At 53.5% G+C, this 19,975-nt stretch overlaps 8 non-coding genes across 8 annotated transcripts; 4 read left to right on the plus strand and 4 right to left on the minus strand.

Annotated features, from left to right (window-relative positions):
• Positions 1–1,842: 1,842 nt before the first annotated feature.
• On the minus strand, positions 1,843–1,915 carry TRNAA-UGC (transfer RNA alanine (anticodon UGC)). Its single transcript has one exon. It is a non-coding gene; the product is annotated as a tRNA-Ala (tRNA).
• A 3,303-nt stretch (positions 1,916–5,218) lies between these two features.
• TRNAK-CUU (transfer RNA lysine (anticodon CUU)) lies at positions 5,219–5,291 on the plus strand. Its single transcript has one exon. It is a non-coding gene; the product is annotated as a tRNA-Lys (tRNA).
• A 3,388-nt stretch (positions 5,292–8,679) lies between these two features.
• Positions 8,680–8,753, plus strand: TRNAI-AAU (transfer RNA isoleucine (anticodon AAU)). The gene has a single exon. It is a non-coding gene; the product is annotated as a tRNA-Ile (tRNA).
• A 2,194-nt stretch (positions 8,754–10,947) lies between these two features.
• TRNAE-CUC (transfer RNA glutamic acid (anticodon CUC)) lies at positions 10,948–11,019 on the plus strand. Its single transcript has one exon. It is a non-coding gene; the product is annotated as a tRNA-Glu (tRNA).
• A 1,330-nt stretch (positions 11,020–12,349) lies between these two features.
• LOC142826109 (small nucleolar RNA U3) lies at positions 12,350–12,565 on the minus strand. The gene has a single exon (XR_012900377.2). It is a non-coding gene; the product is annotated as a small nucleolar RNA U3 (small nucleolar RNA).
• A 1,623-nt stretch (positions 12,566–14,188) lies between these two features.
• TRNAQ-CUG (transfer RNA glutamine (anticodon CUG)) lies at positions 14,189–14,261 on the plus strand. The gene has a single exon. It is a non-coding gene; the product is annotated as a tRNA-Gln (tRNA).
• A 1,482-nt stretch (positions 14,262–15,743) lies between these two features.
• On the minus strand, positions 15,744–15,825 carry TRNAS-UGA (transfer RNA serine (anticodon UGA)). Its single transcript has one exon. It is a non-coding gene; the product is annotated as a tRNA-Ser (tRNA).
• Positions 15,826–19,540: 3,715 nt separating this feature from the next.
• Positions 19,541–19,612, minus strand: TRNAE-CUC (transfer RNA glutamic acid (anticodon CUC)). The gene has a single exon. It is a non-coding gene; the product is annotated as a tRNA-Glu (tRNA).
• Positions 19,613–19,975: the final 363 nt, after the last annotated feature.

The following is a 19,975-nucleotide window of genomic DNA, read 5'->3' on the forward strand; positions in this document are numbered from 1 at the left end:
TTGCTCACATTTACTCATGCCCTCTGAGACACAGAAAAGGCCTCCCCTGGCCACCCATGGAACTGCTGGTTCAGGAAAAGGCTGATGGCAGGGGGGTAATAGTGAGAAGGAAACCACAAGCCTGGAGCCCCTGCAGAAGCTGCTGGCACTGGCAAGGCAGGGCTCTGACTGCAATTGCTGGGACAGGAGAGCCAGCACCACAGGCCCTTATGATTCCCTCAGGGGGTCAGGGCCTAGAGAGCCTGAGGGAGGAGCAGCTCCTGCAGCCATAGAGAGTCAGTCAGGCATCTTGGGCTTTTCACTTGTGGTTTCCTTCCTCCTAATACCCAATACCCCCTCTCCAACCAGCCTTTTCCTGAACCAGCAGTTCCATGGGTGTGGTGGTGGCCAGGGGAGGCCTTTTCTGTGTCTCAGAGGGCATGAGTAAATGTGAGCAAAGGTTACAACAAGGCACCACTGGGACTTGAAGCCAGGATTTCCTGTTTATGAGGCAGGTGCTTTAGCCAGCTAAGCCATGGTGCCCTCCTCCAAAGTCTCTTTAAAATGACTCTTTATGTTTCCAGACAACACTTTTAACTCCCAAAGTGCAGCCGTTCCCCACTTCCCTCCAGCCATCGAGCCCAGGCGGTGTCTGACCCCCTGGGCACAGAAAGCTACAGCTCAGTGGGCAGGGGACTTTGGCTTCCTTGCCCATGGGATGCTGTTGCAGGAAGGGCTGCTCAGCAGGGTTTGGGTTCACCTGTGGAGGAAGGGAAGAGTATTTGGGTGCAGACTGGCTAACCTAGTGAGGAGGCTTTAAACTAGGTTTGATGGGGGCTGGTGCCCAAAGCCCACAGGTAAGTGAACAACATGGACACCTGGGAGATGGGCCAGAAATGGGAGAGAGCAGGGGCTGTAACTGCAGAGATAAAGGAGGGACGCGAGACCACTGGGAAGCAAAATCTTATCTGTGTCTTAGATGCTGATACAGACACACAGGAATGATGGGTAATAAGCAGGAAGAAGTTGGTATCACAGGGACGTGGTGGGATAATACACTTTTTTGGTATATTGGCACAGAAGGGTACAGCTTGCTCGGGAAGGACTAGCAGGAAAAAGGGAGGAGGAGTTTCCTTCGATATGAAACATGCGAACACTTGGCCTGAGGCGGAGATGGACACAGGAGACTTGTCAGGAGTCTCTGGGTGAGGTTAAAGGGGTAAAACCCCAGGGTGATGTCACACTAGGCGTCTATTACAGACACCTCCCCAGGCAGAAGAGGTGCCTGAGGCTTTTTAAACAATTAACAAAATCATCCAAAGCGCAGCTGGTTTCACACACACTCAGCCTCACCCACAGCTGGGAGGCAGTTTGCAGGGAGCTGAAAAGAAACAGAAGAGGGGAAACTGGAGCCTGGCAGAACCAAGTCTTGGGATTCTTCTGTGTCCAGATGTGCTAAGCAGCTGGCAGCCAAGCTCCCAAGTGCTGGTCTGTTCCCACCCTCCCCAGGCAGGTGAATTCAGCGTCACCTACAGCTGGGACGCAGTTTGCAGTGAATTGAAAAGAAACTGGCTGGTAGAACCAAGGCTCAGGATACTTCTGTGTCCAGATGTGCAAACAGCTGGCAGCCAAGTGCTGGTGTGTTCCTGCCCTTCCCAGGCAAGTGAATCCCCTCCTCTGGGTCTTACAGGCAGGACTTTGCCTGTCTGGCTTTTATCCAGGGAACTTTTCTATGCCCGGCAAACGTGACAGCCACTGCACTGCAGAAACCGGTCCCCTGCCTTTTGCAAAGAGGCCCCTAGAAGCACTTAGCCCCCTTGTTGTCTCTGCCTGTAAAACAAGGAAAAAGCAAATATCTATCACTGGAGAATGTGGGTATCGATCCCACTGCCTCTCACATGCAAAGCGAGCGCTCTACCACTTGAGCTAATTCCCCCACCTATGACAGAAAATGGATGCAATCTAGACACAGGCATTGTGTAGACACGGCCTTGGGGTGTCACTAAACTAGCCCCAAGACACATTCCTTGCCTGGACCAGTCACAGTCCTACCTGAGACGTGTGTGATTCAAAAGCCTCCTGTTCCCTGCCAGTTCCCAACACTGGCTGCAGACCCAGCGATATTTGGTGCCTTGGCTGCTGTCCCTGCTGGCAGGGAGCTGTCCCGCAGCTGCAGTTCATCCACCTCCCGGAGAGGCGGCAACTCTGTGAGGGGGAGAAGCCGGGGCATTTCCCTGCATGTGTAAAAACCATCACTGCCGGCCCAGGCTGGGCCAGTGCGCTGGCATCCCTCATGTCTGGAGCATCCACCAGGGAAAAACTGAAACTGTATCCTGCCAGGCGGGACTCTGACCCGCTATAGGGCTTGGGGTCCCTCCAACCCTCCCCAGTAGGAAATACCAGACCAGGGGTCCCTCCACCCCTCCCCACGAGGAGCTATGGGGCCGGGGACCGTCCACCCCTCAGCAGGAGCCAATGGGTGCCAGGGGGGCTCACACACAAACAGGTGCACACACCCTCTATATTGGTGCCCAGGGCAAAACTCACTCTGTTCCTGGAACAGTGACTAAGACAGCAACTGTGCAGCATCCTTGCTAACTGTTTCAGAGAGCAGAGGAGAGTAAACTCTTCATCAGTGAGAGAAACTGTCAGCCCAGGTGGGACTTGAACCCACAATCCCTGGCTTAGGGGGACAGTGCCTTGTCCATTAGGCCACTGGGGCACACAGAAAACTCTGCCAGGGAAAGAAATTCATCCTTCTAAATGTCCCTTCTTCAACTTTTAGCTCCTAATGAAGCCCCTTTGAAGAAGCCAGGGTATGTCTACACTACCCCGCTAGTTCGAACTAGCGGGGTAATGTAGGCATACCGCAATTGCAAATGAAGCCCAGGATTTGAATTTCCCGGGCTTCATTTGCATAAGCGGGGCGCCGCCCCGTTCCTAGTTCAAACTACCGTTGCTCCTTGTGGGTATCTGTAGCTGGCTGCAAATCATGGGCCTTGACATCTCATCTCCCTCCCGAAACCAGGGAAGTGACTCCCACCACTGCAGCCTCCTGAGACTCTATGGGCGTGTCTATACAGTAGGGACAGCAACACTCACAGCCCCACAGGAGGGCCCCTGGCTTAGCAATGTGGCCCCCTGAGCAGCCTCTGATGTTCCCTGCTTGAGCCCCAGAACCAGCCCTGAGTGAGGGGGGCAGAGGGGGAGCAGCTCACACATGCCAAGGGGCTGGCCAGGGGCAGGACATGAGCCTGCCAGGCAGCAGTGACATCACAAGGAACTTTTACAGCACCTCAGCTCATTGGCTGGGAAGCAGTGACCTCACAGAGCAACCTCAGAGACCCCCATGGCCTGGCAGCCTGGAATCTCCTTTGTGAGGTTTCCCCTTGAACTCACCTTTAAGCCAGAATCCTGGTCAATTTACCCTCTGGATCTTACCCACAAATCACGCTGAGCCGATCCTTTAGCATCTAACATCTAAAGGTTTATTACTACAATAATACAATATAGGACACAGGACACATGCTTCTTTGCTCACCTGCACTAGCCTTTCCCAGGATGAGGGGTCCCTTCTCCCTTGCCCAGAGGGGACAAGACCAGAAACCAAACAGAACATCAAAGCAGCCAGACTGGGCCATGCCAGTTGCCCAACTAGCCCAGGATCCTGTCTCACAACAGCAGCCAATTTCATTGTCCCGAGGGAATCCTCAGGACAGACAGTTATTAAATGATCCCTCCCATCACCCATTCCCAGCTTCTGGAATACACCAGCTAGGGACACCTGCCCTGTCCATCCTGGTTAAATGCCTTTGATTATGGCTGCCAGGGATCCCAATGTTGAGTAGCTCTGCATTAAGGGTTCTTATTAATGTCAAGAACCTCAAGCAATGTAAAGCCAGAGTGTGATGGAACTGGAAAGGAAAATGTTTACACTAGAAGGAATTTTTTCCAAGGGGGCACTTGGAGTTGAGACAAGGACCAGTTGATCTGCAGTCAAAGACTCTATCACTGAGCTACACCCCCATGGAAGTTAGCATCAGCAGCCAATGTTGGGAACTGGGCAGGGAACAAGAGGCTTTTGTGTAACACACAACCCAGGTGCTCCCCTTGGGCTTGGTCTGCACACTGAGCAGACGGGTGGGAGGGGTCTGATGCTGTCACATATGCAGGGCAAGTCACTCACCTGGCCCCCAGGGGAGGCGGAGGATTTCTATATTTTAGGAAGGGTCCTGAGTCCTGGCTCCCAGCCACGCACCTTGGCAGAAGGACCAACGGCCCCTGCACAAAATGCATTGTGGGAATAAGAGTTGGGGCAGCAGGAAAGGGGCCGGCCCCTCAGCACCAGGGCACATTCAGGAGAAGATGGGAGTGAATCCTGCCATGGCCTGGCCCAGGAGGGCTGGGGTCTAGCAGCTTTTCACCCCAGCTTTGTGGGAGGCCAAGTAGGAAGGGGCCTCTGGAGGCTCATAGCCCCCTGGCTTGCTGTGTCTGTAGAAAGGGGGGAAGAGGACACACACCTCTCACTGGGGAACAGGGCGCATGGATCCCACTCACTCCTGCAGAAAATGAAACAGGCTGAGCATTTTGCAGAGAACAGGCCAGAGCCCTTCTCCTGTCCCTGGAGAGATGGTGTGACGGCGCGTTGGGGGTCCCCCGTCTCCTGCACCCCCGAAATGGCACGAACAGACTGCACCAGCCGGTGGAATAGAGGAAGTGTATTGCCTCTCCAGGGTACAGCACAGCCCAGATGTAATCTGGTCACAGAGCTGGGCTATGATGCCTCAGGCCCCCTTGAGATGGGGGAGACTGGGCCCCTAAACTCCAGCCCCTTTCCCTAGGCTGTCTCCTCCATGCTCCCAGCCAGCAACTAACTCCCACTCTTCCAGCCCTGCCCCCCAGCCAGGGCAGCATTCCACATCCCTTTGTTTCTCCCCATGGGAGGTAGGCTGGTTCAACGGGTATGGTACCTTTGCATAATAAGGTTTTCCCTGCTGGGTCTTGCTCCAGACAGCAGAGGTCACCACAGCCCAGCAAGTACCCCCACTACGTCACAGATGGAAATGGGGCCGTTCCTTGTGGGGAAAGAAGTGGGTGTGTTGGGAGGGGGGTTCGAGTTTAAACCTCTCCACAGACCAGAACTCCACATTAGGGGCAAGAAAGAGCCTTGAGTCAGGCAGTGGAGAACACTTGGCTCCTGTTACCCTGAGATGGGATATTAGGAACTTTTTGGCAGACAGCCTGGCTAGCTCAGTTGGTAGAGCATGAGACTCTTAATCTCAGGGTCATGGGTTCAAGCCCCATGCTGGGCAGTGCTCTTCCTTAACTCACATTCTCAACTTGAGAGCAATGGGCTCTCAGTTTTCACCAGGGTTTTAAAAAGAAAAAGTCTAGTCCTGGGGTCCAGCTTTAGTAGAACCAAAGAGAGAACCAACTGCAATTTCCATCTTCTGAGGAGAAGGGAAGAGGATTTTCTTCTCCTCAGTTCTAGCCACATCAGCCCAGGGAGGAGAAAAAATAACCCTCCGCCCGCTGATTGTCCCCTGCACCTTCTGGCGCAAGAGCCTCTTCCACAACAATGGTGGCTCATTAGATATGCAAATGAGGCTCACCCTCTCCGTTGGCCACTTGCCACTGCTCCTACCGGCCGCCAGCCACTTCAAAGTAGGAATAAGATCCTCCGGAAAAGGGCGCTTTTTCCAGAGGATCGGGGCCAGTGTAGACGCTCTTTTCCGGCTTTTTTAAAAGCCGGAAAAAAGCGGTGGACATTTTTATTTAAATGCCGCGGGGGATATTTAAATCCCCTGCGGATTTCCCTATTACGGCTTCTGAAATTAACATGCCCCTTCCGGAAAAGGGGCCAGTGTAGACGTAGCCACAATGTTTAAACAGCTGCCATGTGAATGTACCTGAAAGTCACAAGGATCAATGATCTGTGTGAAAGGCAGGTGGCCAGTAATTAGAGCCCCATGTAGGTTGTGCACACAAAGGAAGGTAGGAATGTGCACTGGGTAGTCTGATAATGGTGTTTAGTGAAAATTAATAGGTGTAATCGCCTTGCGCAGGAGGGTTTTTCTTGTGCAAGAAGGGGCAGTGTAGAGGCTCCTTCTTGTGCAAGCGTCTCTTCTGAAAAAAGTGGTGGCGGCTTATTAGCTATGCAAATGAGGCTCAGCAATATTCCACACTTAGCCTCATTTGCATATTACTTATGCAAGAAGCTACAAGTGTAGACATAGCACAGGTGTCCCTTCTGATGGGTCAGGTACTTTCTTCTCAGGAGTCTCAGAGTTTAGGTACCTTCTTGCCCTAGGAAGGGGTGTGACCAAAACACAGGCCTCGCTGTGAGCAGGATTTGAACCTGCACAGGGAAACCCTATTGGATTTCTAACCACTCAACCATCTCAGCTCTGATTCCTAGTAGCTCAGGTAAACTGGTAAATAATCCCAGTGCCCAGGCCTGACGTCACCTGACAGAAATCACACAGCAAACCATTTCAACGGTCGTACAGAGGGGTACTGGGTGTTCTGGTCTGAGGCTGCCTTAGAGGTGAGTTCTGCTTCCAGGTTTCCCTCCTCCTTCTTGGTCTTCTTCCTTCCTCTCCCTTTCTCTCCTTCTTCCTCTTCTCGTTTCCCCTTTTTCTTCTTCTCCCTGGTTTTCTTCTTGGACCCCTGTTTATATAGTGATAATTTAGTCCTGCTTAACCAATTATTTTAGTTTAATGTTACTAACCAAAGCTAACATACTATTATGATTTACCTAACCAATCATACTTCACCGCCTTTGTTGATTTTCCCCAGCAACATTAATGATACAGCTGATCAATAGGATCAGGCCCCCTGGTGACAGCCTAGTGTGACCCTATTGAAATGCCATTTAGATGTAATGTGACCCCAGTCTCTACAGTTAATTGCTGCTGCTCTGCAGTCTGCTTTCGTTTAGATCTGCCAAATAGCTAGAGACCTTCCAATGGACACACATTGTTAAAGAACCTTTCCAAGCATAAGACACCCAGACCCACAAGCACAGTCAACACAACTGCAAAGGGACTCAAACCCTCAGTCTTCTGACCCAAAGTCAGATGCCTTATCTTTTAGACTACACAGTCCTGTTTAGGAATGGACATTTTGAAATGTGTAAGAAGGGAGCAGTCTAGTTAGCCCCCCCCCCCCCCGCTTTGTTCTGCCAAAACTGGTTGGGTGGGGTGGGGCTGGTTACGGGGAGGCAGAGCCCTGTGCCTGTCTCAGGGCATCCCAGGGAGGCTCCTTGCAGCCCAGGAGAAGAAGGGGGCTCTGGGTGGAAGGAAAACAAGCAAAGCTGGTCCGAGTGGCCATGAGCCAGAACTCCAGTTCAGCCTAATTGAATCACTACTGGCTCATGTAGGTCCTATGGGCTGTGTCTCGACGGGCCAGTTTTTCCGGAAAATCAGGTGCTTTACCAGAAAAACTTGCCAGCTGTTTACACTGGCCACTTGAATTTCTGCAAAAGCACTGACTTCCTACTGTAAGAAATCAGTGCTTTTTGCGGAAATACTGTGCTGCTCCCGTTCGGGCAAAAGTCTTTTTCCAAAAGACTTTTGCACAAAAGGGCCAGTGTAGACAGCAGAGATTTCTTTTTTGCAAAAAAGCCCCGATTGCGAAAATGGCAATCGGGGCTTTTTTGCTGAAAAGCGCATCTAGATTGGCCACGGACGCTTTTCCACAAAAAGTGATTTTGCAGAAAAGTGTCCTGCCAATCTAGACGCTCTTTTCTGAAAATGCTTTTAACGGAAAACTTTTCTGTTAAAAGCATTTCCGGAAAAACATGCCAGTGTAGATGTAGCCATGGTGTAAGAGGCAGCACTCAGAACTCTGAATCATGTGATCCGAGTTCAGATCTCTGTGGGACTTGCTGGGGTTGGGCTGGTTGCTGCAAAACCCTCCTGCTTTATGAGCTTTGGGCTCCTTATCTGCAGGCTCCCCAGAGAGAGAGTTCTGTGCCTCCTGCTGGGTGTCTGATGCCCCTGGAGCTCAGTCTGATGCTATGGTCTGCCTGGCTGAGATGGGCTGGGCCCTAAAACGTAACCTGCCTGGAGCTTGCTGCTTACCCTTGTGGTCTCTTTTGTGGTCCCCAGGAGCTGCCAGGCTCTGACTCTTGCCCCCCTGGTGCTAACAGGTGCCCCCCCCCCAAACAATCTTTTAAATTGGTCTTTCTGGTCCCTCTCAGGGTGTTTTTCTCCTCAGCAGCAGCGCACAAGAGAGAAGCTGTTGCCAGTGGCCCTGCAAGACAAGATGAGCTTTGCCTGCCCCCCTCAGCCTGACTCGTTACTTGGCCCCATTCCTGCCTCTCTTCCCAGTGGCCAAAAGGGGCTGCAGCTGCTGCCGACAGGGAAGAAGCTGGGAGGCAAGATGCTGGCAGCAAGAGATTCCAGCTGCTTCTTTGACCTGGGTCTCAGTTGGCCCCATTCCTGCCTCCCTTCCCAGTGGCTGAAAGGGGCTGCGGCTGCTGCCGACAGGGAAGAAGCTGGGAGGTGAGGTGCTGGCAGCAGGAGATTCCGGCTGCTTCTTTGCCCTGGGTCTCAGTGCGCCATGCCAGCCGCCAGCCACCTTGACCAAACCTCAAAGCATCTGGACTAGTGAGCCCACATCACAGTGAGTTGCTAGTGGCCCTGTTAGAGAAGAGGCGCCTTTCTGAAAGGGCCTTTTGTGAGCTCAGTTTCCGAAGGCCAGCTAGCTCAGTTGGTTAGAGCGTGGTGCTAATAATGCCAAGGTCATGGGTTCAAGCCCCATGTTGGCCACACGGTTGTTCGCTGCAGTTACTACTCTTCATCTCTTTCTCTGCCCCCCCTCCCCAAGACACAGTCTTTAGCTGCCTGCTATGGACAGGGAAGCAGAAACAGGTAAAAGGCTGAGAGCTTTGCAGGCCTGAGGCCAGAGAACTGGTAGGAGGAGGATCCAGCCTGCACAGACCCAGTGGCTAAAAGGGCCTGGCCAGCTTTCCCCTAATGGCAGGGAAAACCCTTCTCTTCCCTCCATTGTCCCCAGTGGGGTGACCTGATCCCAAATTCCTGCTGCTGCAGTGGCTGGCCCATGGCTCCTCCAGCCCAAGCCACAGAGGGAGGCTCCATATGTCCAGGTGATGGGACCATGTGCCCAGCCCACAGAGCTGCTGCCAACCACTGGTCACCTGCTTCAGTGGCCCAGCAGCCCCTCCCCCAAAACCTGCTCCTGCTCAAGGCCCCCCTGAACCCACCCAGGCTCCTGCTCCTCTGACTTCTGCACTAGCCAGCCCACATCTCAGTGAGTCGCCCGTGGCCCCATCAGAGACGAGCTCTGGGCAGCGGCAGAGACGTCCCTGCAGCTGCCTGTGGGGTCTTTCCCAAAGGGACCCTCATGGGCTGCTGGCTCAGCTGTTTAGAGCTTGATGCTGATAACGCCCAGGTCGTGGGTGCAAGCCCCATGCTGGCCACAGGGGTGTCTGGTTTGGTGACTTGCCTTTGTGTAGCTGCCTGCTATGGACAGGGAAGGAGAAAGAAGCCCTGGGAGGTGAAGCAGCGGGAGGGAAGCAAGGAGCAGAGTGTCAGCTGCCAGCCCAGAGTCACAGGTGCCCTCTGCCCCCTGGGACCGCCCCTCCCTGAGCCGCCAGCCCCCTGTCTCTCACCGTGCGCCCCGTGGGGAGTCCACTCGCTCTGGGCTCCGGGGGCCTCCCGCTCCCACAGGGAATGACACAGCCCTGTGCCCTCGCCCAGAGCCACTCCCAGCCCGTGTGAAACAGGAGGGTTCATTGAGCGTCTGACACAGCGCAGGGACCCAGGCAGGCAGCAGGGGCTGCGGGTGGGGAGTGAGGGCACCAGAGGGGGCAGGGAAACAAGTAGCACCAAGACTCTTGCCACCAGGGTCTGGCCACCCGACTCCCTGCCCAGGCTGCTGGGCCCCCGACCACTTCAGCTGCCAGGTCAGCCCGGGAGCTAAGGCAGGAATGGGGGGAAGGAGCCAGTCAAACTGCAGGTGGCAGGAAACACCAGTCTCGCCTTCCTGGGCCGGGAACGACGGCATCATGTTAGTGACACGGCTGCCAGACATCCCGGACAGTTAATAACCAGCTAGAGGGGTTTATGGGCAGCTCAGTGTGGGGAGCCTAAGATGAAATATTTAAAGGTCCCTGGTTCAATCCCAGGCTTTGCCATGTCTCTCGGTGCAGCAGGGCCCTCTCTGGTCCCCGGCCATGCTAGTGCCCTGTGACATCTCCTCATCTATCTTAGCCACAGCCCAGCACTGGAAACTCCCGTCCATCTGATTAACCCCCTTCACTTCCAACCCTTCCTCAGAGTCCTTGCTTTCTTGGCTAAAGTCCCCTCCCTTGTGCGTGTGGCTGGCAGGGGTTACTAGATGGATCCATTCACATGTAGCTTCACTGAAACCCCCCTTGTTGGCCTGCGCCCAGGTCAGTCCGTGTCACTGGCTCAGGGGTTTCTCCCCCCAGCGCGCTGCAGAGAAAGCCCTTGTGTGTGAAAGGGCCTCAGGGAGCCCAGAAACCAAGTTAAAAATAAACTAAAAGGAAACATTTTTGCGCCCAGTGGAACTCCTTGCCAGAGGATGTTGTGAAGGTGAAATCTACAAGAAGGTCCAAAACAGAACTGGATAATTTAATGCAGGAAAGGTCAAACAATGGCATTTAACCAGGATGGACAGGGGAGGTGTCCCTAGCTGGTGTATTCTAGAAGCTGGAAATGGGCGACAGGAGGGATCACTTAATAACTGTCTGTCCTGAGGATTCCCTCCGGACAATGAAATTGGCTGCTGTTGTGAGACAGGATCCTGGGCTAGTTGGACAACTCACATGACTCAGTCTGTCTGCTTTGATGTTCTGTTTGGTTTCTGTTCTTGTCGCCTCTGGGCAAGGGAGAATGGACCTGCCCCCCCATCCTGAAGTGGACAGAAAATGGCCTGAGAAAGGCTAGTGTAGGTGAGCAAAGAAGTATGTTTCATGTGTCCCTGATGGTCTAGTGGCTAGGATCCAGCACTCTCACTGCTGTGGCCTGGGTTCAATTCCCAGTCAGGGAAACAAGCCTGAAGTTTCATGTGATAGCTGCTTAGTCTCTTTTCTCACCTATGTGACAGCAGCTGTGACCCAAGAGCTTACATCAGGCTCCTTCCCACCTCCCTGGCACTGCTAAGACAACACTTGCCATTTTCAGAAGGGGCAGAGCTGGGTCACTCAAACTGCCCCTCCCCTCTCTCATGTGGGCAGCCCTGCAGGAAGCTCTGTGGCACACACAGCACTAGCCCAGGGCAGTCAGGTCTGCACAAGATCCATTGGTTTGCTTTGATTGTTGAAGGAGACAACCCAGAACTGGCTCCAGCCCCCACTCAGTAACCTGGGGAAATGACCCACCAGGCCTGGACCCCTCGGAGAGGCAACGATTCCCCACTGGCCAGGGCAGAGCCTCCCTCTGACACAGTCATGGAGCCTTCTCCCCCTGGGCCTGCCTCCCCCTTCACTCAGCTCTCACTGCTCGGTGCTGCCAGGGAGGGGCCTCACTGCTCGTCAGTGTTTCTGTTCCAGGAGCAGGTGAGTTTTGTCTTGTGCCCCAATATTGAGGTCGTGTGTCTCTGTTCGGGGGTGAGCCCCCGCGGCAACTGCCAGTTACTAACAAATATCTTAGCTACAAGTTATGGGAGAAAGACACTAACCCAAGGGATAATTAACTCTGGGCTACAGCTAGTCTCTGCCTCCCACAGGGCCACTAGGGAACAGATGGGAGACAAGCCATGAGGCAGATCCAAGGGGCTGGCTAAATCCAGTGTGAGAAGCAAATGGAAAAAGACCCAGCAGCAGGTGAGAGAACAGCATGAAAACAGGATCAGGATCAAGACCAGAGCAGTTCGGCTATGTCTACATTGGCAAGATTTTATGCAAAATCTTGTCACCTGTCTACACTGGCCACGAGTATTTGCACAAGAACACTGAGTTTGTAACGTACAATATCAGTGGTTCTTGCGCAAGTACTCTGATGCACCCACTCCTGGATAAGCCCTCTTGTCAAGTATTCTTGCGCAAGAGGGCCAGTGTAGACAGCAACGTTAATTTCTTGCACAGCAAAGCCCAATGGCTAAAATGGCCATCGAACCATCGGAGCTTTCTTAAACAAGAAAGCATCTACATTGGCACAAATGCTTTTGCGCAAAAGCACATGCCAGTGTAGGTGCTCTCCTGTACAAATGGTTTAATGCAAAAATTCTTGCGTTAAAAGTATTTGCACAAAGTCATACCAGTGTAGATGTAGCCTACAAGTAAATCCAGGAATTAAACAAAAACCAAGACAAAACAATAAAGTGAAATCCCCATTCCTCTCTACTGCAAAACTAATTTTAAACTTTTTGACAGTAGCTAACCACTCAGCCTGTGTTCTCTTCCTCCAGCTTCTCAATAGGAAAGAAAGAACAATCATCAACAGCAGACAGCAATGACATTAAAGCAATACTGTCTGCTTGCTTCATGCTCAGAAGAGAACACTGTCACTCATCCTCATGGATAGCGAGGCCAACCACTTTCAGCTGCATTTCTCTAGTTACCAACTATAAAAATGATCCCTGAAAGTACAGTCTTATTAGCACCTGCTTCCCTACACACCCACACTTGTGTGCATTCACTTTCTCCTCATGAGGAATGTTTTCACACAACACTTAGAAAACTAAAGAACAGAAATAATCTCAGCAAAGTGCTTGTCCCATTCAAACACACTCCACCAGGTTTAGAAATCTGCATATTAGAATATGCTCCATGTCCCTGATTACAGAAACACGCCTCCTGATTAGCATGTGGAGCACCTGGCAGCCAATCAAAATCTCCTGGGCTACGTCTACACTGGCACCCTTTTCCGGAAAAGGGATGCAGATGAGCCAAGTCAGAATTGCAAATGCAGCGGGGATTTAAATTTTCCCCGCTGCATTTGCATGAACATGGCTGCTGCTTTTTTCCGGCTCGGGGCTTTGCCGGAAAAAAGCGCCAGTCTAGACGGGATCTTTCGGAAAATAAAGCCTTTTCCAGAAGATACCTTATTCCTTTTAAAATCTGGAAAATTTAAATTCCCGCTGCATTTGCAATTCTGACTTGGCTCATCTGCATCCCTTTTCTGGAAAAGGGTGCCAGAGTAAACACAGCCCTGCTGTTTCTTCCTGAAACTGCAGTTCCTGGGGCTCCTCTAAGTCAGTAGTAATAAACTGCCAGTCCGCAGACCAGCAAGGGGCCACGAACCCCTGCCTGCTGGGCAGAGGTGGAAAGTAATAAAGTAGAAATACTTGATTACACTACTCGACTTTTTTTTGGGTATTTCTACTTTACTCAAGTAATTTATTTTTGTCACACTTTGATTTTTATTCAAATTATTTTTTTTTTTTAGGCAATATTGTACTTTTTACTCCACTCCCATTTCCAGAGGCGCTGGGTTACTCACGACTCGCATCATTCTGATTTGCTAAAGCCCAGCTGCATGTGCAAGCACCAGGCATCCAAGAAACAGCCAATCCACAAGCACAATGCCCCTGCCAAGGAAGAAGCCTTTTAATAGCTGCTCCAACACCTTGTCATTCAAACCCAGTATCCCTGCAGGCTCTGCCAGCCTGAGACCTGAGCGAGCAGGGCGGCTGCCCAGGGCTCTGTGCTGAGGGGGGGATATGAGCAGTCTCATGTGACCTTACCTGGGGCCAGGCAGCTAAACAGGAGGGAACCCAGCAGCCGGGGTCAGGGGGGACAGAGGCACTTACTTGTGCCGGGTGAATCCTCTGTTCTGGGGGGAGCAGCAGCAGGGTGGGTGGGTGCCGGGGGCAGGGGCTCCCCTTTCCCCCTGGGACAGAGGCCCCTGTGGAAGCCCTGTGGGGGGAGGTGGGGCAGGCTGTGCTGGAAGAGGCTGGGGGTGGGTGGCTGAGGGGGGTGGGGATTGAAGAAGCGTCTGTGGGGGCACTTGGGCAGCCAGCTCGTCAGTGAGCAGCAGAGCACACGGGCCCGTCGCCCACAGCCGAGCCCCCAGCTGCTCTCCCAGGGCTGTGGCCGACCAGCCTGCACTGCTGCCAGCCCGGGCTCAGCTCTGCCAGCGACCTGCCCAGCCGCCTCCCTGCCAGGGGCTGCAGACGTGTCTGCTGGGGTAGAGGGGAGGGACGTGTCTGCCCAGCCAATGTGAGGGGTGCGCCTTTGGGACAGAGAATTTTTGTCCCTTCTCTTCATTTTTGTTTGGCCTCAGCGGCCTAATGGACAAGGCACTGGCTTCTGGAGTCAGGGGTTGTGGGTTCAAGTCCCACCTGGGGTATGGAACTGTGACCTTCGGAGGGTTGATTAGGAAGCCCATGGGAACTGGGAGATGGTTTCCTGAGAAGTGTCACATCCCATAGGACAGCAGCTGTCTAGTCCCACCGGCTCCAGAAGTGACTCAGATGGAGAGAGGGGGCTGGAACAGAGCAGGGTCTGTTGGGTGACAAGGTGACAAGGCAGAGCCTGAAGAGGGGCAGTTCTGGCAGAGGCTGAGTGGGAGCAAGGGGGGAGCTACTTGGGCGAGGCCCCTTTCCAAAGCCCTTGAGCACGGGGCTGGCATTGGGGGGAGGAGGCTGGGCTAGGAAGATGCTGTTCTCCCTGCTCTTCCTGCTCTTCCAACATAGGCAAAGCAGCCTGCCCCATGCACCTTCCATAGCTCAGCTGGCGGAGCAGAGGCCTGTAGCCGGTGCTCGGCAAGTGTCCTTAGGTTGCTGATTCAACTCCAGCTCAAAGGACCAGGCGGCTGCCTTGGGTCTGTCCCCTCAAAGCCCGATCAAAGCCCGATGCTACAATGGACAAAATGGTTTTGGGTTCTGACTGCCAATCAAGTGTCTTGGGCTGCGCAGGCCTTGAGTCATGGCAAGAGCTGGAGGGGAACGGCTGCACTTTGGAATGGGAAAATGTTCTCTGGAACCATAAAGTAGAACAGTTAGAACAGTTTGAGGGCTGCTTTCAAGGAGGGCACCATGGCTTAGTTGGCTAAAGCGCCTGCCTTGTAAATAGAAGATCCTGGTTTCAACTCCCGGGGGTGCCTTGTGGTGAGGCCAATGTGTCTCTTCTTTCCACCATATCCCAACACACATATATGGAGTAGGTTTTACTGTTTGCTGGTGTCCTAACAGTGGAAGGAGGATGGCAGCAAAGAGCAGGAGCAGTGTGTACTGGTGCAGGTGTCCTCTGGGTTTGATTTAGAGAGTCTTATCTAGACTTGCTAAATCAAACTCTGGGAGATGGATTGCAGCAGAAATCTCCACCTGAGTGAAGACATGGCCTAATGGTGCAATTAGTTAGATGCTGACCACAGCCAGCCTGAGCCATTCTAGTGCCCCGGGCATGTGGCACTGCCCCCGGGCTCATGGTGCATGTGCGGCTCCACCCTGGGTGCACAGTGCATATACAGCCCCTCCCGCTCCATGCGTGGAGCTTGTGGTAGCAGGATGCTCTTGTGCTGCCCAGCCTGGCCCTGCCACCACCACTGGCGTGCAACCCAGGGTCCCCTGGGGCAGGCCATGCAGAGCCCCACAGATGCATGGGGAAGGGCACTGCTGACAGGTGCTGTGGAGGTTAATGCAGCTGCAGTCCCAGGGCAGCTGCTGTAGTCTGCCAGGAGCAAGGCACCCAGTGCCTGCTGGCAGCTGCCCCACTAGCTCACCAGCTCACCCCTTAATCCAGTCCTGATGCCAACAGTAACAGCTCCACTGCTGGTAACTCACAGAGGCCCTTGCTGCCCGAGGAAGAGGTGTGGGCAAAACACAGACCTCGCTGTGAGCAGGATTTGAACCTGCGCAGGGAAACCCTATTGGATTTCAAGTCCAACGCCTTAACCACTCGGCCATCACAGCTCTGGGAATAGTGAAATCAGGGAAACTGGTAAATAATGCCAGTGCACAGCCCTAATGTCACCTGCCACAGAGTTCACACAGCAAACCATTGCAACAGCTGTGCAGAGGAGTCCTGGCAGTTCTGGTCTTAGGCTGCCTTTGAGGTGAGTTCTGCTTCAAGGTCTTCTCTCCTCCTTCTTGGTCTTCCTTTCCCTTTTCCTTCCTCTTCTCTTCTCCCCTTTCCTTCTTCTTGCTGGTCTCCTTCTTGGACCCCAGTTTATAAAGAGAAATTCAAGTACCGCTTAGTTCTACCTTAACTAATTATTTTAGTATAATTTCACTATCCAGTTGGCTAAGATGGAGTGCTTCCAGCCTCTCAGAGAGCCATGTCACAGGCACAAGCCCCCAGAGACCCCTCTGGCCCTTCCATAGACACATCACAGGACCAAGCCAGTGGCAGCAAGTGCCGGGCACTGTCATGGTCTGGGCCAGAGATAAAGCTGTGGTCCAAGGAGGAGTCTCTGAAGGCCCTGCAGTCCAGGCAGAGGAATGCAGATATTTATGGCTGAATGGATGATGGCCTTGCAAAGGAAGGCCACCTCCACCCACCCCAGACCAAGTCAGAGCCAAGGTCAAGAAATTGCAGCAGGGGTATGTGAGGGCCCGTGAGCGCAGTTCCCGCACTGGGGAAGCTCCAAAGCACTGTGCATACTGTGAGGAACTGGACCAAGTCCTGGCGGTTGGAGAACCCCTGTCTCCAGGGACAGTTGTGGAGTCTGGGATGGAGACACCTGGGCAGCAGCGGCTGCAGCTTCAGGATGACAAACCTGTTGACCAGCAGCTCCAGGATGAGAAGAAGGAGGATTCCAGGAACATTGTGACCCTCACCCTGGAACCGGTCCCCCAGATGCAGGAGGCCTCCCAAATGTCCTCGGGCACCTGGGAGGGAACATCAGGTGAGTGCTGTGAGATTGCAACACACACAGGGCAGGCGGGAGCACAGGGGATGATGCGCTATCGTGACGTGTCATGCTGATCGTAGGTTGGGGGACCCCACACATGTGTGACCCCATAGAGGGCCGTCCTCCCCCCACCATGTGTGCAAGGCACCACCTGCTCCTGCAGACAGTGCTGCCAGCGGCTAATTTCCTAACACTGGATGCAAGCAAACAAGTGTAATGGGGGTGTAGCTCAGTGGTAAAGTGTTTGACTGCAGGCAAAGTGGTTCCTCGTTCAACTCTAAGTGCCCCCTGAAAGTTGATCGGCTTCATTGAAACCTTTGCATCTCCAGTTGCATCACATTCTGGATTTCTGCTGTGCAGAGATTCTTAAAATTACTACAAACCCCTAATGTGTTCCTGGATCAATGCACATAAACCAGTTAAACCCATCTCAACTGAAACAAGTTCAAATCTGCTGTGTGTCTTGTTTCTATTCCCATCAATTCAGCAAGGGTGTGATCTGAAGGTCCTTGGTCTACCTGGGCTGTGCTGTGCAGAAGAACAAGAATCACACCCAGTGGGGGAGGAATGGCCACAATCAATCTTCTGAAGTTTAATTTAGCAAGTCCAACTAACACTCACTAAATCAAGTTCAGAGGGCACCCCACCAGTACTTCTGCTCTTTGCTCCCTTTGGGTTCCCGCAGTAGGGACATTGCCAGGCTCAACTGACGGAGGCCAACTCTCGCTACGTAGGGTATGTTTACACTTGCACCCTCTTTCCAAAAAGGGATGCAAATGTAAAGACTGAAAACTATAAATGAAGACACCAGGGACACATACAATGGGCCTGCAGAAAAATGAACCAGCTGAGCACTTTGCAGAGAACAGGCCATAGCCCTGCTTGGAGAGGCTCCATCATGCACAGACTCTGCGCAGGGCCAGACTGCTGGGAGGAGGCTCTGGCCATGGACTTTCCTCCCCTCTCTGTTACCTCCTGCACCTGGGGCTGAAAGGGACGTGGGCTGCAGGCTGGTCCTGCCCAGCTGCCTTCCCCAGTGGGAGCAGAAAATGCTTATAGAAGGGCTCACACATTGTCCCAATGCACTCGCCTGAGGGCCTGAATTCTTGCTGCTCCTGGGTGCACCGAAATGCCCTTCTGGGGGGGCAGGTTCCCCAGATCACACCCCTCCTGTCACACAAAGCTTGCAAATGGGGTTGATTTTCCTCCATCTCCCCTTGCTTGCTGCTGCGCTAAAAGAAATCCTGAAACCAGCCCCGTCTCCTGTCACTGGAGAGATGGCCCTGTGCTGGGATATGAGAAAGCATCCGAAAGAAGCTCCTTGCAGCCCTGGAAAAGAAGGGGGCTCTGGGTGGAAGGAAACCAAGTAAAGCAGGTCCCAGTGGGCATGAACTGGGGCACCTGTTTGGCCCAGTTGAGTGAGGGGTGGTTGGTGTCAAGGGCAGCGCTCAGGACTCAGAACCCTGGAATCTGAGGCCCCATTCCTGCCTCCCTTCCCGGGCTGACCCAGTGACCGAAAGGGGCTGCAGCTGCTGCTGACAGGGAAGAAGCTTGGAGGCAAGGTGCTGGCAGCAAGAGCTTCCGGCTGCCTTTTTGCCCTGGGTCTGCCGGCCGCTAGCCACCTTGGCCAACCCTCAAACCAGCTGGACTAGCCAGCCCACGTCACAGCGAGTCGCTAGTGGCCCTGTCAGAGAAGAGCCATTGGCAGCTGCAGAGACATCGCTGCAGCTGACTGAGGCGCCTTTCTTGAAAGGGCCACTGGTGAGCTGCAATTTCATTGGCCGGCTAGCTCAGTTGGTTAGAGTGTGGTGCTAATAACGCTGAGGTGATGGGTTCAAGCCCCATGCTGGCCACAGGGGTGTTTGGTTTGCTGACTTCCCTTCCTTTAGCTGCCTGCTATGGACAGGGAAACAGAAACAAGCAAAAGACTGAGAGCATTGCAGGAAGCAGGGCAGAGATCTGGTAGGGGGAGGCTCCAGCCTGTACAGCTCCAGTGGCTAAAAAAGCCTGGGCCTGGCTTCCTGTCTCCAAAAGCAGGGGAACTGATGCCCAAATTCCTGCTGCTGCAGTGGCTACCTCAAGGCACCAGCTGGGGGGCAGGCTCTGGAGCCCAAGCCACATGGGGAGACTCAATATGACCGGGAGGCCTGGAGCGTGTGAGCCCTGCTCAGAGGCTGCTGCTGGGGGCCTGCTTCAGTGGCCCAGCAGCTCAAGTTCCTCTGAACCAGCTTCTCCCCCTGGAGCCACCCCCCAGCGCTGCTGAGGCCCCTGACATGAGGCAGTGGGACCACCAGAGGAAGGTGCCAGCCCCAGCCCCAACCTTAGCCCTTCCTCCCAGCCTCCTCCCCCTCCCAGGGTCTTTCCCAATCCCCTACCCAGTTCTACATTCCCCACATAAAACCAGAGAGTTTGTTCTTTCAACAGGGAAAAGTCCTGTTTGTGTTACCAGCAGGGGGAGGGGGAGAGGGAAAGGGAAGGGGATGTGTTGGGGTATGTTGAGGTTGGGAGGTAGGCACAGAGGGCAAAAAATGAGGAGTAATATTAGTTAGTTGAAACCAAGGGGCTGGGTTTGAACTACTGCAGAAGAAAGGACTCTGCCCCTGGAGCTGCTCTGTCCTCTCCAGAGCCCTTAGGCTGGCACTGGGGAGGCCTGAATCCAGGCAGTGCCCAGCCAAGGGGGAGGGGTTAGGGTTAGCCCCATGCTAGGTCTCAGCTGCTGTAACATGTGGCAAGAAGATTGACTAGGGACATGTTTTGGGAAAGTTGCAGCTGGTTTCCCTGACTGGGAATCGAACCCAGGCCACAGCAGTGAGAGTGCTGGATCCTAACCACTAGACCATCAGGGACACATGAAACAAGTCTCTTTGCTCACCTACACTAGCCTTTCGCAGGCCATTTTCTGTCCACTTCAGGATGGGGGGGGTCCATTCTCCCTTGCCCAGAGGGGACAAGAACAGCCAAATAGAACATCAAAGCAGCCAGACTGGGCCATGCCAGTTGTCCAACTAGCCCAGGATCCTGTCTCACAACAGCAGCCAATTTCATTGTCCGGAGGGAATCCTCAGGACAGACAGTTATTAAGTGATCCCTCCATTCCCAGCTTCAGGTATACACCAGCTAGGGACACCTGCCCTGTCCATCCTGGTTAAATGCCATTGATTGACCTTTCCTGCATTATATTATCCAGTTCTTTTTTGGACCTTCTTGTA

Source organism: Pelodiscus sinensis, chromosome 19 (assembly GCF_052426305.1).
Source record: "Pelodiscus sinensis isolate ZL-2025 chromosome 19, ASM5242630v1, whole genome shotgun sequence".
Classification (NCBI taxonomy): Eukaryota; Metazoa; Chordata; order Testudines; family Trionychidae; genus Pelodiscus; species Pelodiscus sinensis.